The sequence below is a fragment of the Cervus canadensis genome, chromosome 1, assembly GCF_019320065.1.
Source record: "Cervus canadensis isolate Bull #8, Minnesota chromosome 1, ASM1932006v1, whole genome shotgun sequence".
Lineage (NCBI taxonomy): Eukaryota > Metazoa > Chordata > Mammalia > Artiodactyla > Cervidae > Cervus > Cervus canadensis.
The window spans coordinates 70586785-70602957 of record NC_057386.1 but is presented as its reverse complement, the minus strand read 5'-3'; positions in this window follow the sequence as shown (position 1 = coordinate 70602957).

Below are 16173 nucleotides of genomic sequence, written 5' to 3'. Positions count from 1 at the left end.
TTAATATGCTTACTCAGCAATAAGTTTCTGAAGAAGGAAACGGCAACCCACTCCAGCATTCTTGCCTGGGAAATTCCATGGACGGGGAGCCTGGCAGGCTATAGTACACGGGGTTACAAAAGAGTTGGATGTGACTTGGCAACTAAACAACGATAATACAAAATACCGTACTGTGGAACTGATCAATTTTTTCAGTACATACCAGGCTTTGTTGTATCTAATTAAAACTATTACACCATTATTTCATCAAAAAATTTTTAAAAAACAGCAGTAAGCTTCTCCAGTCATCTCAAGCTTCCTGCTGCCTCCTTACTCCTCTGGATAAAGATCTTGGCCAGCTCTAACCACACACTGAAAACCTTCTCTCATCTTTCCTGTTACTGTTATTTGGAATTTCATTTTGACTTATGAATACAAATTTATCATTAAAATTTTCAGTTTACATGTTTCCTGTGTATCTCTCTGGATCCAATTTCTTCCTCCCTGAATTGTCAACTTCCTCATTGTTTCAGATCATCCTGAAGTTTCAGTGTTCTCTTGACTGGAAATTCACACCACATTCTTTACAAAATGGGATTACCTTATAAATGTAGTGTTGACTGCTCTATGTAAGATGAGTGACCAGCAAGGACCTACAGGACAGCACGGGGTCCCCTGCTCAATGTCATGTGGCCCCTGGATGGGAGGGAGCGTGGGGGAGAATGGGTGGATCCATGGAAGCGTATGGCTGCGTACCTGGACCTATCACGGCGCTGTTAATCAGCAGTGGTGAAGGCGCAGGTGTTAGTCGCTCAGCCGTGTCCAACCCTTTGCAACCCAATGGACTGCAGCCTGCTCTTCCCTGACTATGGAACTCTCCAGGCCAGATACTGGAGTGGGGAGGCATGCCCTTCTCCAGGGAATCTTCCCGACCCAGGGATCAAACCCAGGTCTCCTGCACTGCAGGCAGATTTTGTACCATTTGAGCCACCAGGGACTCCCCAATCAGCTATACTCCAAAATAAAATTAAATTTTTAAAATGTGGTGTTAAAATTTTTTCTTTTTGTTCAATGATAAATATAGTTCTACAGATTCATTTCTAAAGCCCACTTAGTTTCGTAATTTAATCCACTGATTCCCTACTGATGAATGTTTAAATAGTTTCCAAAGATTTGCTAATAAAAATAACATTAGAGTGAGTGGTTTTGAGTACCTGGGTCTTTGTGCATTTGAGAGGTTCTTGTCTTTGATTAAAATCTGAACCAGGGCACTTCATAGTCAAAACTACACACATTTCAAAAAAAAAAAAAAAACTACACACATTTCAAAAATTGATACATGCTGCCAACTTGCCTTCAGAAAAATTATTACACTCCTGCCAACATTGTATGTTTTCCCACTTTCCAAACATTTCATCCAAAAGGGTTTATCAATCTTTTAAAATTTTGACTCACTTTTCTTTGATTATTAGTAAATTTGAGAGGCCACACTGACCTCCTCTGTTCACAGAACAGATCCTTCTCACCCTGGGAGTCTTTGGACATGCTCTTCCTTCTGCCCAGAACCTTGGTGAGCCAAGGTATGATTAACAGTTTGGACTTCATTTATTTATTTATTTATTTTGGGCCACGTCACTTAGCTTATGGGACCCTGGTTCTGTCACCAGGGATTGAACCTGGGCCCTTGGCAGTGAGAATGTGTAGTCGTAACCACTGGTCAGCCAGGGGATTCCCTGGACTTTAGGCAATGGCATCCTACATTTCAGCAGAAAGATCTAAGATTGTTGGTAATTTTAAGAAGTAGCTGGAAATACTCTACTTGGTGTAAAACCAGCAGATTCAGCCTTGCACGTGTATGACAATGCTGTCTACCTTTGTAATCCTGTCTTCCTCAAACATTTTCAGTGCAGTCTATTAGGAAAATGTATTTCTGATCTTATCATGTTGGTCATCAGGATTTCAGTTCCCTTCATTATATGTTTATTGAACCCCGATTATGTCTAAGTCAGTATAGAAAGTATAAAAATAAATTAGACCTGGTCTTGTGTAGAAATAATCCTATGGTCACACAGGGCAGGGAGATCTAGTTCTGAGTTATTTTACCAAAATTCATTTACCTTCCTCTTTTCCGAAATACATTTAATTCCCAATAGGGTATCTTTGGAGGGAGTACAAAAGGAAAATATACAGACAAATCTCATACATTAAGCCTGCCTGCATTTATGACTTCAATAGCCTTTTTAAGTTTTTTGGTGTGAAGAGGGCAAGACTTGGAGTTGACCTGGGTTAAAATCCCAACTCTGCTATTTGTAAGCTGCATGACCATCAGCAAGTTATTTGACCTCTTTCAGCTTCAGTTTCCTTATCTGTAAAATGGGAGTAATTAACATACTTTATAATATTTTCTGGGAGACTAGAAAAACACATTTTCTAGTAAACCACCCAATACATAGCAGACACTTTATATATGCTGACTATAATTATTATTTTATATGGATATGCAAATGAGATTTCAAACCAATTTTGGGAACACTGCCTATTTATAAATTGGGACTATCCATAATCAATAACTCACTAACATTTTTCATCATTCTTAATGTTTACTGACAAAAAAACTATTTAATGTGGGACATCTTTTCAAATCTTCCACCCTTTTAATACAAAGGAGAGTCTTCAATAGCTATTAACTTAGAGTTGTAATCATGAAATGCAAAATAGATACTGCATATGTTTATAAAAGAATGGAGTATATTCACAGAAAAATCGAATATTTATCTTTCTACCCTAACATGCCAAAAAGAAAAGTCTCTATTTTTACCATTATTCCAATTCCACAACATGCTTTGTAGTTTCAAGAATGGAAAGACAAGGATATTTAACCTTACTTTGAAATATAACACAAGCAAGCAGGGACTTGCCTGGTGGTCCAGTGGTTAGGGCTCCATGCTCTCACTGCTGAGGGCCAGGGTTCAGTCCTTGGTCAGAGAACTAAGATCCTGGTGCAGTCAAAAAAACCAAAATCAAACAATGACAACAACAACAACCCACTACCAAAACATAAACAAACAAACAAAAGCATGGTGGTATTAGATCCCTGGTTCTCAAGGAGATGATTTTGTTCCTATTCTGAATCACAGACCCTTGGCTCAGCTGTCCACACCGTGGTCTGACTTCTTGTCTTCCTAATGTAGCCGAGCACTTAGTCTGCAATCTTGGGTCTCTGGGTAAAGCAAAAAAATCTATCTTACAGGATTCTTGTGAGAATTAAAGGAGAATTGCATCTTAAGTCCTATTCCATGGCCCATAGAGACCTTCAATTAATAATATTAATAGCTATTATTTATGCTAACACTGAAGTCAGCTACATAGCATGAAACAGTACTCTGGTTCTGTCTTATGCTGGGAAGCAATTGCAGCTAATTGTCTTCCTGCACCCAATCCATCAATCTAAGCTGCCATCATCATTTGCCTGGACCAGTGCCAATGCCTCCTGACTGGTTTCATCATATTCACATTTGCTCTTCCCGCCTCCATTCTCCACACAGAAGCCAAAGTTATCCTGTTAAAAACAAATCAATACAATCTGGGGAGAGGACAACTGAAATAAAATTGTTCTAAGGTACTTCTATTTTGGGAGAAGAGGAGTTAATATATTGATTACCTTGAAGCTTTCTCAAGTTAAGTAACCATGGTAAAATTTCAAAGATTACTAAAAGATTAAAATTTCAAAGATTACTAAAAGAACAAACAGTAAATAACAAAATGAAAAAACAAAGAGGGAAAGTTAAAATAAAAAAGTCAGAAATATAGCAAAATAATGCTGGAGTTTCTATATAATATCATACAAAATAGATTTTATCTTAAAAATTAATTTTAAGAATAAGATATGTCATTATATAATGATAAAACTTTCACTTCTTGATAACAAAAGATACAACAATTCTTAAGTAATATGCCTCTGATAATAAACTGACTTCAAAATGCATAAAGAAAAACATATAAAACTGGAGGAGAAACTAATAAATGCACTTTCCTAAAGATTGATAGATAAAACAATAAAGAATTAGTAAACAAATAAGGTTTGAAGAAGTCAATTAACAAGATTTATGTAATAAACACATACAGAAGTCTGGACCCCCAAATCAGTCTAAGCTTCTGTCATGCAAGACCTAATGCATCATTGGCTGCTCACAAAGTTAAAAATGACCCAAGAAGACAGCTGCCTGGCCAACATCAGATGGGTACAGAGCAGGTAAACACCAGAGACTTAGCGTATGCTCCAGGTCCGCAGTCTGAGCTCCCAGATGGACTAGATACACCAGGAGACCTTTCCACCCTGATCATCTGAGAATTATCTTAGATGATTGATGGGCTCTCCCAACACTTTTTGAAGGTGCTGCTGACATTGTGTGTGATGCAGTACCTTTTGATTGATAGGCTTCCTCTTTTTTCTAGGCATTGCCAGAAATGGTGATGGATGGCCTTAAAAACAATTTTTGTATAGTCAACACTTTTTACTGCACTACTAATATGTATCATGAGACTTTTGGTGAAAAGACATATTTTAAGTTATTAGTAATTCTACTGTGTGAAATACTAAATACATGGGTTTTGTAATTTTAAAGAAAACATGCAATTATTTTGAAAAGTTGACTACTTTCCCCTTTGGAACAAAATATAGTAATCTTAGATTTTAACTACATTTATAAGAATATATAGTCTCCTGCTCCCACCCTGTTCCCAATTGCGAGAGCCATTTATATGGAAGGAATATATGATTGCATGGCATTAGGTATTATGGACTTTTTACTTCATACATGTGAACTATATACCCATACTATAAAGACCATTATCAAATATGAGGCATTGAAAAAGGGAGGAGAACAGAGCAGGGGGAGAGAAGATGAGATAGCCAACCATAATGACTGAAGGGTTTGTTGTGTTTGGAAGCAAATGTTTCTTATTTAAGACACAGCCAATTGTAAGTCCTAATTACTTTTTTTGGAATACTCTTTATGGTATTATTAGATGACCAAGACAAATTCTAACAAAAGTAATAGATATTAATGGTTCTCCTTTAAAATTCTGAATGTATGCTCAGACTATTGTATCGATTGTAGAAATAAAGATTAAGAAGGGGTTGTATGATCTAGTTAACAGTTCTAACTTATTGGTTCAAAGAGGTATTGTTGTATATTTAGCCCAGAAGAGATTTAAACGCTTTTAGCCCTCCCCACCAACCAGCACAACCATAATACTGAAAACAATATTCTCATATCATATAGACACAGTTTTCAACAGTGGTAAAGAGGCCCAAAGGGTTATTCCGCCTTTGTTAGTATAATCAGAAACACTGTATTCCTTCTCAAAGCATCCTTAACTGTAAGAATCCAAACAAGTTTTGACCAGAAACACCAGTTAACTACCACATCTCACAACTGAACATTCTAATTAATTTAAATTTGCTAATTAGATTAATCTATTCTAATATTCTAATTTTGCTTCACTTCATCACAGACTCAAAAGAATTGTGCAAATTCATCTAATCTTAACCTCTGGTCTGAAGAAAAATTGTTCCAAAGTTATCTCAGAGACTGTAATTGCTTATTAAATTTGCAACCATCACCAAGTAGTCATTTTCAACTCTGGCTACGTATTAAGCCATCAGGGAAGATTCTAAAACATACTCCTTTCCCATTTGGAACCAGTCTGTTGTTCCATGTCAAGTTCTAACTGTTGCTTCTTGGCATGCATACAGATTTCTCAGGAGGCAGGTGAGGTGGTCTGGTATTCCCATCTCTTGAAGAATTTTTCACAGTTTGTTGTGATCCACACAGTCAAAGTCTTCGGCATAGTCAATAAAGCAGAAGTAGATGTTTTTCTGGAATTCTCTTAGCTTTCTCAATGATCCAAAGGATGTTGACCATTTGATCTCTGGTTCCTCTGCCTTTTCTAAAACCAGCTTGAACATCTGGAATTTCATGGTGCACATACTGTTGATGCCTGGCTTGGAGAATTTTGAGCATTACTTTGCTAGCGTGTGAGATGAGTACAATTGTGTGGTAGTTGCAGCATTCTTTGGCATTTCCTTTATTTGGGATTGGAATGAAAAGTGACCTTTTCCAGTCCTGTGGCCACTGCTGAGTTTTCCAAATTTGCTGGCATATTGAGTTTAGCACTTTCACAGCATCATCTTTTAGGATTTGAAATAAATCAGTTGGAGTTCTATCACCTCCACTAGCTTTGTTCATAGTGATGCTTCCTAAGGCCCACTTGATTTCGCATTCCAGGATGTCTGACTCTAGTCCAGTGATCACACCATCATGGTTATCTGGGTCATGAAGATCTTTTTGAAGAATTGGTCATACAGGTCATGAAGAACTAACACCCAAAAAGATGTCCTTTTCATCACAGGGGAAAAGTAGGAAAAAAGTAGGAAGTCAAGAGATACCTGGAGAAACAGGCAAATTGGCCTTGGAGTACAAAATGAAGCAGGGCAAAGGCTAACAGAGTTTTGCCAAGAATGTTGGCAATTGTTCTCATTTCACATGCTAGCCAGGTAATGCTCAAAATCCTTCAAGCTAGGCTTCAACAGTATGTGAACAAAGAACTTTTAGATGCTCAAGCTGGATTTAGAAAAGCCAGAGGAACCAGAGGTCAAATTGTCAACATCCATTGGATCATAGAAAAAAGCAAGGGAATTCCAGAAAAACATCTACTTCTACTTCATTGACTATGTAAAGCATTTGACTATGTGTATCACAACAAACTGTGGAAAATTCTTCAAGGGGTGGTAATACCAGACCACCTGACCTGCCTCCTGAGAAACCTGTATACAGGTCAAGAAGCAACAGTTAGAACTGGACATGGAACAACAGACTGGTTCTAAATTGGGAAAGAAGAACGTCAAGGCTGTATATTGTCACCCTACTTATTTAACTTATATGCAGAGTATATCATGCAAAATGCCAGGCTGGATAAAGCTCAAACTGGAATCAAGATTGCTGGGAGAAATATCAATAACCTCAGATGTGCAGATGACACCACCATTATGGCAGAAAGCGAAGAGGAACTAAAGAGCCTCTTGATGAAAGTGAAAGAAGAGAGTGAAAAAGTTGGCTTAAAACTCAACATTCAGAAAACTAAGATCAAGGCATCTGGTCCCACCACTTCATGGAAGATAGATGGGGAAACAATGGAAACAGTGACAGGCTTTATTTTCTTGGACTCCAAAATCAGTACAGACAGTGACTGCAGCCATGAAATTAAAAGACGCTTGCTCCACAGAAGAAAAGCTATGATGAATCTACACAAAATATTAAAAGGAGAGACATCGCTTTGTCGACAAAGGTCCATGTAGTCAAAGCTATGGTTTTCCAAGTAGTTGTGTCTGGATGTGAGAGCGGGACTATAAAGAAAGCTGAGCACCGAAGAACTGATGCTTTTGAACTGTGGTGCTGGAGAAGACTCTTGAGAGTCCCTTGGACTGCAAGGAGATCAAGCCAGTCCATCCTAAAGGAGATCAGTCCTGAATATTCATTGCTGTCCTTCAAGAATCATGCCCTTTTTTGCCTCCAGCCTTCATGCATCTCTTCCATCTTCCTGCATGCTCTCCTTCCATAGATAGGCCTTCCCAAACCCATTTTATCTAGCACACCCTGATCTTCTCTATCTCCTTACTGTCTTTTATTTTTCTTTCTTGTTTTTAAGCATCTGGTTTTATATTTATTAAGCTATTTGTTAATTATCTGGCCATCTCCCAGAAAGTAAGCTCTGGAGCTTATCTTCTTCATGATTCCATAGCACCTAAAGTGATATATAACACTTAGTGGGCATTTGATAAAATTTTTTCAAGTGAATGAAAGGTTTTTGTTTTGTTTTTTTTAATCTTACAAAGCATGTATGGCTGAATGACTGGTAGTGAAGAACATGTAACACTTTCAACCTCCATTTTCATTTTCCCCTCCAATCCAGGTCAAGACGAGAATTTTTAAAACATGTATCTGTTCTTTAGGTCTTCCCTGGTGGTCCAGTGGTTGAGAGTCTGCCTGCCAATGCAGGAGTCATGGGTTCGATCCCTGATCTGGGAAGATCCCACATGCCATGGGGCAACTGGGTCTATGGGACCCACAACTACTGAAACTTGCACACCCATGCTCCACAAAAGGAGAACCCACTGCAGTGAGAAGGCCACACACCATAACTAGAGACAGCCAGTGCAAAGCAGCAAAGACCCAGTGTGGTCAAAAATAAACAAATAAAATTTCTAAAAATCTGTTCTTTATATTTTAAAATATACCCACAGCTCAAAATATCTATATCATACATCTAAAGTTGACCTTTCTGATGATGTGTTCTATTTCTGATACAAAAGTTTCCAGACAAAATTATTCTTTCGATAAGAGACATGGATCATGGATCATGTTATTCATGATCACACCTATACATATACTCATGAAATTCTCTCCACCATGGAAAACACTTTCTTGGCAGCAGGGACCTTTAACAGGAATGAGAATACATGAAAAAATTTGAAAAGATTTCCACCCAGCTCTGGGTTTAAAGATTTCTTTCTCTCCCTACCTATATCCATGGTAGACTGTAAAGTCCCTTTCCAAATTTTAGGAAGCAGACAAGAGGAGGGAAAATCATAGAGACAGAGCGTGACCCAGGAGTCTTCTTCCTGCATGTCTTGAGTTATACACTTCTGAATAATGTAAATCAGGGACAAGATTAAAACAGAGAAGACAAAAAAAAAAAAAAGAACCCTGCCAAGAAACACAAAGCCTATTATCTAAGGAAAGAACGTAAAATAGTTACCCACAAAGTGACTCAAGTTCTCCACAACTACTAAATAAACGTTAGTATTTGAAAATGGCCAGATAAATGCAGGTCAAAGTAGAAAGAGGAATAAAGGTTGGGTCAGAGGCATACAGCTAAGACGATGGCCCATGAAAATCCCACTGGGCACTAGTTCGTAAACAATTGCACCCTCAAGATGGGGGCTTGGAGGTAAACTACAGATCAACACTGGGTGTCGTTGCTGGTCCCCGGTGTAGAGTACCTGAGAACAAACTGCTCATAAGAGGGTTGCAGTTAATTTACCCACTTGGTGTCTCAGTGAAGGACTCAGCAAACACGATTCCTCTCGATGTCAAGGACGTGAGCTGGGAGAGTTGTTCTGACAATTGCGTCCCCAGGTGCAGAAACGTTAAGCGCATTATGGCTCTTTAACCCTCATTGCTGTTAGGAAATTTATCCTTTCAATTGACACACACAATATATTGGGGACTAACTAGTATTTAGACTAATTCTTCCATGAAAGGAAACAGGCTGAGAGTATATATTGATTTTTTTCTGAAGAATTGTCACCCCATTGATCGCCAGGGTTGATCCGGCTGATCTGGCTGGCTAGGCGGGTGTCCTCTTCCTCACCCCGAAGCTGCGCGCTCGGTGAAGAGGCCGACCATCCCCGATAGAGGAGGACCAGGCTTCGGTCAAGGGTATACGGGTAGCTGCCCTCCCCTGCTAGAACCTCCAAACAAGCTGAAAAGGTCCATATTAATCTGTATGTCTATATTCAGGCAGAGTAGCTTCAAGTTTCAATGGAATACATTTTTCTAAAGTCCAGAAAGTCATGCCCTCAAATTTCAATGTTTCCACTCTCAGAAAAAATGTTTAGCCAAAATATACCTTTTTCTTTTACTAAGCAACTGAGGACTTCCTTGGAGGTCCGGTGATTAAGAATTCACCTACCCATGCAGGGGACCGGGTTCCACCCCTGGTCCAGGAAGATTCCACATGCCAGGGAGCAACTGGGATCATGAGCCACAACTACTGAGCCTGTGCTCCAGGGCCCGCAAGACGCAACTGCTGAAGTTCGCACACCCTGGAGCCAATGCTCCACAACAAGAGAAGCCCAGGCTCTGCAACTAGAGAGTAGCCCCTTGCTCTCTGAAACTAGAGAAAGCCCGCGTGCAGCAACGAAGACCCAGAACAACCCAAAGTAAATAAATACGTAAAAGAAACTGAGATAACAGTGCTTTACACAACTGGAAAGGAATAGAATTACTTCATTAAAATTGATTCCATAATAAAAAGTCTAAAAAAAAGAAAGACTGCATAATGTCAATGGTAATTTTGGCATGAAAACCCTGTTACCTAAAACTGAATATGTCCATATTTAGTTTTTGAACATACAGGTACTTGTCATTTTAGAAAAAAAGGAACCAGAAACAAGAGATCTTACAATACATATAGCCTGATACCATTTAAATAAGCCTCAGGCATATAAACACGTAGGTACTTACACATAACAACATTTCTCATTACTGGATTCCTTATAGCTGGACATTAAGGATATTTCTTTTTATTTTTTCCTATTATAAGCAAGCTAAAGGACAGACTTGATTTCCTAAAGAAAAGCTTTAACACACTATGAAGATTAGACATTACATCTTCAACTAACAATCAGCGTCTCAGTGTAATGGGATTATGGTTGTTTTAAAAAAATAATCCACATTATGTACCTTTAAATATATATATATATATATATATAAAATTTGCTTAATAAAACAATTAGTAAAAGTGGACAAAAACAAGCAAAAAAAAAAAAGAAGCAAGGTGTCTTAGAATCTCCCAAATGTTACTATATTCTGTCCACAGTTGACATCTGTGGTTTTTCTTACCCCTCTTACAAGAGGAATCTGCATTTCAAAAGGTATTCAGAATTCTCTGTTAACAGAGATAATCAAGGATCAGGGCCCCACCCTTGCTTGTCCTCCACCCCACAGTTAAATTTTATAAAATACCCTGCAGACACAGAGCATGAAAGAGGAAAAAAAGGAGAAACACTATGTGGTATAAGTTAATAATTATTTATATTCTCAATCAAAGGCTCAGTATTTTACATTCATGGTTCACTACTCTGGCCCACCCAGGCCCTGAAGCTATTTTTCTTTCTTCAAATTAGGAATTTGCTGATCAAATCAAATGCTGATTCTGTATCTAAAGTGATATGTTTTCTCTATGTGCAAGTGATTAGTCCAAGAAACTAATTGCTGCCATTTCAAATTGTCCAAGTCACAAAATCGCTTTCCTTAAGGAGTTCCAGCTTATACTTCTGATATTTTTTCACCATTTTAGCTATTTCATGTTATTTTTTGGCTGTTCTGCATGGGACAGTGAAACTGCAGGCTCCTAACCATTGGATCACCAGGGAATCTCCTTTACCACCTTAAGGTTATGTCTTCCTTCAATTCTGTTGTTCAATCTGTAAAAACGGCAGAGTAATTGAATAAAGTAACAAGGCCAACAGGGTAAAATTTAAATGTATACTTACTTTGATAAGTGTGTCTCTCATCAGTCTTATATGCATGTGGATACTTACATGCATGTTGAATTATTGAAGATAACATCTCAATATTGTCTTCAGTTTTATTAACACATGCTGCCTATTCATAGGTTTAAGCTCCAATAGATCAACTTTCTGCCCTTTTAAAAAAGAGATTTCAAGTAGTCTAGCCTCTTTTTGTTATGTCCATCCCGACAAGTAGGTAGACTGAACAGTAATTTGCACATTACGAAGTCAGGGTTACTTTGGTACAGAATCTGCCTGCAATGCAGGAGACTCAGGTTCGATCCCTGGGCTGGGAAGATCCCATGGAGGGAAAAATGGCAACCCATTCCAATATTCTTGTTTGGAGAAACCCATGGACAGAGGAGCCTGGTGGCTACAGTCCATGGGGTCGCAAAGAGTCAGACACGACATAATGACTAAACCACTACAAAAAAGTGATTCATGATACTTGCTGGGTAGAGCAACAAGTCAGTTACACTTTAATGTGAACAAATGTGTCAGAGCCTTTTCTGAGCCTTCTTGAGGATGGTGGGAGCAAAGGACCCTCCGAAAGACAAAGAGAATGAAGCACTCTGCATAAAGAAAGAGAACAGACAGAGGATCCAAGCAATTCTTTTAAAGAGGTGTGCAGGCTGAGTAATATATATGTGTGTGTGTGTGTGTGTGTGTGTGTATCCACTTTTCTTCGATATGATTTTTGAGAAATAAAAAGAAAATTAAAAGATTTGAAAATGGTTTTTTGCATACTGATCTTGGATAAACATTTAAACATTCAGTTCAGTTCAGTCGCTCAGTCGTGTCCGACTCTTTGCGACCCCATGAATCGCAGCACGCCAGGCCTCCCTGTCCATCACCAACTCCCGGAGTTTACTCAGACTCATGCCCATTGAGTCGGTGATGCCATCCAGCCATCGCATCCTCTGTCGTCCCCTTCTCCTCCTGCCCCCAATCCCTCCCAGCATCAGGGTCTTTTCCAATGAGTCAACTCTTCGCATGAGGTGGCCAAAGTATTGGAGTTTCAGCTTCAGCATCAGTCCTTCCAATGAACACCCCAGGACTGATCTCCTTTAGGATGGACTGGTTGGATCTCCTTGAAAGTCCAAGGGACTTTCAAGAGTCTTCTCTAACACCACAGTTCAAAAGCACCAATTTTTCGGCGCTCAGCTTTCTTCACAGTCCAACACTCACATCCATACATGACCACTGGAAAAACCATAGCCTTGACCAGATGGACCTTTGTTGGCAAAGTAATGTCTCTGCTTTTTAATATGCTATCTAGGTTGGTCATAACTTTCCTTCCAAGGAGTAAGCGTCTTTTAATTTCATGGCTACAGTCACCATCCACAGTGATTTTGGAGCCCAAAAAAATAAAGTCTGACACTGTTTCCACTGTCTCCCCATCTATTTCCCATGAGGTGATGGGACTGGATGCCATGATCTTAGTTTTCTGAATGTTAAGCTGTAAGCCAACTTTTTCACTCTCCTCTTTCACTTTCATCAAGAGGCTTTTCAGTTCCTCTTCACTCTCTGCCATAAGGGTGGTGTCATCTGCATATCTGAGGTTATTGATATTTCTCCCAGTAATCTTGATTCCAGCTTGTGCTTCTTCCAGCCCAGCATTTCTCATGATGTACTCTGCATATAAGTTAAATAAGCAGGGTGACAATATATCAGCCTTGACATACTCCTTTTCCTATTTAAACATTATACACTAATAAAGATATTAACCTGTAACTTGAGCAAGAAACAACTTTATAGTTGCTATTTTTTAAAAAACACAGAGAAAATGTTTTAGTTGAAACACAGACTGCAACTTTACAAACTTCCAAGCCATTTTCAGGTTAACCTAGACCAACAGCTACAAGAAATTTATAGGCTGACTTGATAGCATTGATCCATGCCTATCTGTAAGATTGAAGAAATGAAACGGGCAGTTGACTAGAGTGTCTTAAAATCCAACACAGATCAGCATCATGTTGGGACAACAGCTATCATAGAAATGTCCTCTCATGAAGACTGAAAAAATTTTAATTTGACAAAGGAAAATAGATTCTGAGCTACTATTAGAAGTAGCATAAAAGTAGCATAAACCAGCAGCCTTGATTACTGCAAGAACTGATGATTCTTGTAGAAATATGGAGCTTGTTTAGAATATTTCAAGTTCTCAGCAATTCCTATTCTCTAACCTTAGGATACAATCTCCTTCTAATCCTATGCTACAGTTTTCCTGTGAACCACATATTAGCCACTAATCAACTTGATAAGAAGGTTAGTTCATTTCCAAGGCAAACCATTCAATATCAGAGTAATCCAAGTCTATGCCCTGACCAGTAATGCTGAAGAAGCTGTAGTTGAATGGTTCTATGAAGACCTATAAGACATTCTAGAACTAACACCCAAAAAGATGTCCTTATCATTATAGGGGACTGGAATGCAAAAGCAGGAAGTCAGGAAACACCTGGAGTAACAGGCAAATTTGACCTTAGAGTACAAAACAAAGCAGGGCAAAGACTAATGGAGTTTTGCCAAGAGAACGCACTGGTCATAGCAAATACCCTCTTCCAACAACACAAGAGAAGACTCTACACATGGACATCACCAGATGGTCAACACCAAAATCAGATTGATTATATTCTTTGCAGCCAAAGATGGAGAAGCTCTATACAGTTAGCAAAAACAAGATCGGGAGCTGACTGTGGCTCAGATCATGAACTCCTTATTGCCAAATTCAGACTTAATTGCAGAAAGTATGGAAACCACTAGACCATTCAGTTATGACCTAAATCAAATTCCAGTTGAGCTATTTCAAATCCTAAAAGATGATGCTCTGAAAGTGCTGCACTCAATATGTCAGCAAATTTGGAAAACTCAGCAGTGGCCACAGGACTGGAAAAGGTCAGTTTTCATTCCAATCCCTAAGAAAGGCAATGCCAAAGAATGCTGAAACTACCACACAATTGTACTTATCTCACACGCTAGCTAAGTAATGCTCAAAATTCTCCAAGTCAAGGTTGTATATTGTCAGCCTGATTATTTAACTTATATGCAGAGTACGTCATAAGAAGTGACTGGCTGGATAAAGCACAGGCTGGAATCAAGATTGCCAGGAGAAATATCAATAACCTCAGATATGCAGATGATACCACCCTTATGGCATAAAGCGAAAAAGAACTAAAGAGCCTCTTGTTGAAAGTGAAAGAGGAGCATGAAAAATTTGGCTTAAAATTCAACATTCAGAAAACTAAGATCACTGTATCTGGTCCCATAAGTTCATGGCAAAGAGATGGGGAAAGAGTGGAAACAGTGACCGACTTTAATTTGGGGGGCTCCAAAATCACTGCTCCAAAATCACATGGCTGTGACTGCAGCCATGAAATTAAAAGATGCCTTCTCCTTGGAAGAAAAGTTATGACCAACCTAAAGAGCATATTAAAAAGCAGAGACATTACTTTGCCAACAAAGGTCCATCTAGTCAAAGCTTTGGTTTTTCCTATAGTCATGTACGGATGTGAGAGTTGGACTATAAAAAAAGCTGAGTACTGAAGAACTGATGCTTTTGAACTGCAGTGTTGGAGAAGACTCTTGAGAGTCCCTTGGACAGTGAGGAGATCCAACCAGTCCATCCTAAAGGAAATCAGTTCTGGGTGTTCATTGAAAGGACTGATGCTGAAACTGAAACTCTAATACTTAGGCCACCTGATGTGAAGAACTGCTCATTTGAAAAGATGCTGGGAAAGACTGAAGGCAGGAGAAGAAGAGGATGACAGAGGATGAGATGGTTGGATGGCTTCACTGACTCAATGGACATGAGTTTGCCTAAATGCCAGGAGTTGATGATGGACAGGGAGGTCTGGCGTGCTGCAGTCCATGGGGTCGCAAAGAGTCAGACATGACTGAGTGACTAACATGCACACACGTTAGGACACTGTAGAGCAAGAAAATCTATTGTTTCATGAAAACAAACAGATTCCAAAAAGCTATGTTTTTCCTATCATGGGAGATATGAAATCAGAAAGAAAGAGCATATTTAAGAATAAAGAACAGGAAGAGGTGGTTTCTGGTCATATATAGGAAGGGATGGTGCCTGCATAGTATAAAGAAAGAGTATTCACATTTACTGATTGGCAGTAAACATGTATGTGAGTACCTCTTCTCTATCCATCATTCTAAAGCTTCATCAATAAATCCCTCTATCTTATATGGGCTTATGAATATCATAATATATCTTTAATCAAATTATTTACATAGACAAAGTCCTATGAGATTTTCTTTTCTTATCTAACACTGCCATGGGTTTGCAACTAATGGGGTAGTCAAAGACTGAAGTTACTGCACCATCTTGAGCATGACTTCAATCATCGAGTGTTAATTTTTCAATTAAACACAATAGCAACTAGTTTACAAAAGCTCTCCAAGTGTACATCAGCTAGGGAACCAAGGTAGAGAATATAAGGATCCTGACTCTGAGAACTGAGATGCTATTTTAACTCTTTCTTAGTAAAGTTTTTTTTTCCCCTGAAACTAACCAAGTATGAATTTTTTTCCCTGATAAAATACTGGAAAGGATGAAAATAAGGAATCCGATAATATACCCCTTTTGTTCCTGTATTTTAGATACCTAGGGAGCATCTTGGTCCCACTCTAAGCAAAGAGAGGTGAACTGGATTGCAGTTGGAATGATATAGGCCTTATTTAGAGGGTTATTTTGCGGAGTCCCCAGCTAAGCATGTGATAGTCAAGACTAGCTTTGATACGTAAACCCTGTGATTTTTTCCACATTCAGAGATATGGGAAAGATAAAACTCACATAGCAAAATACACCCCTTTCAAATTAA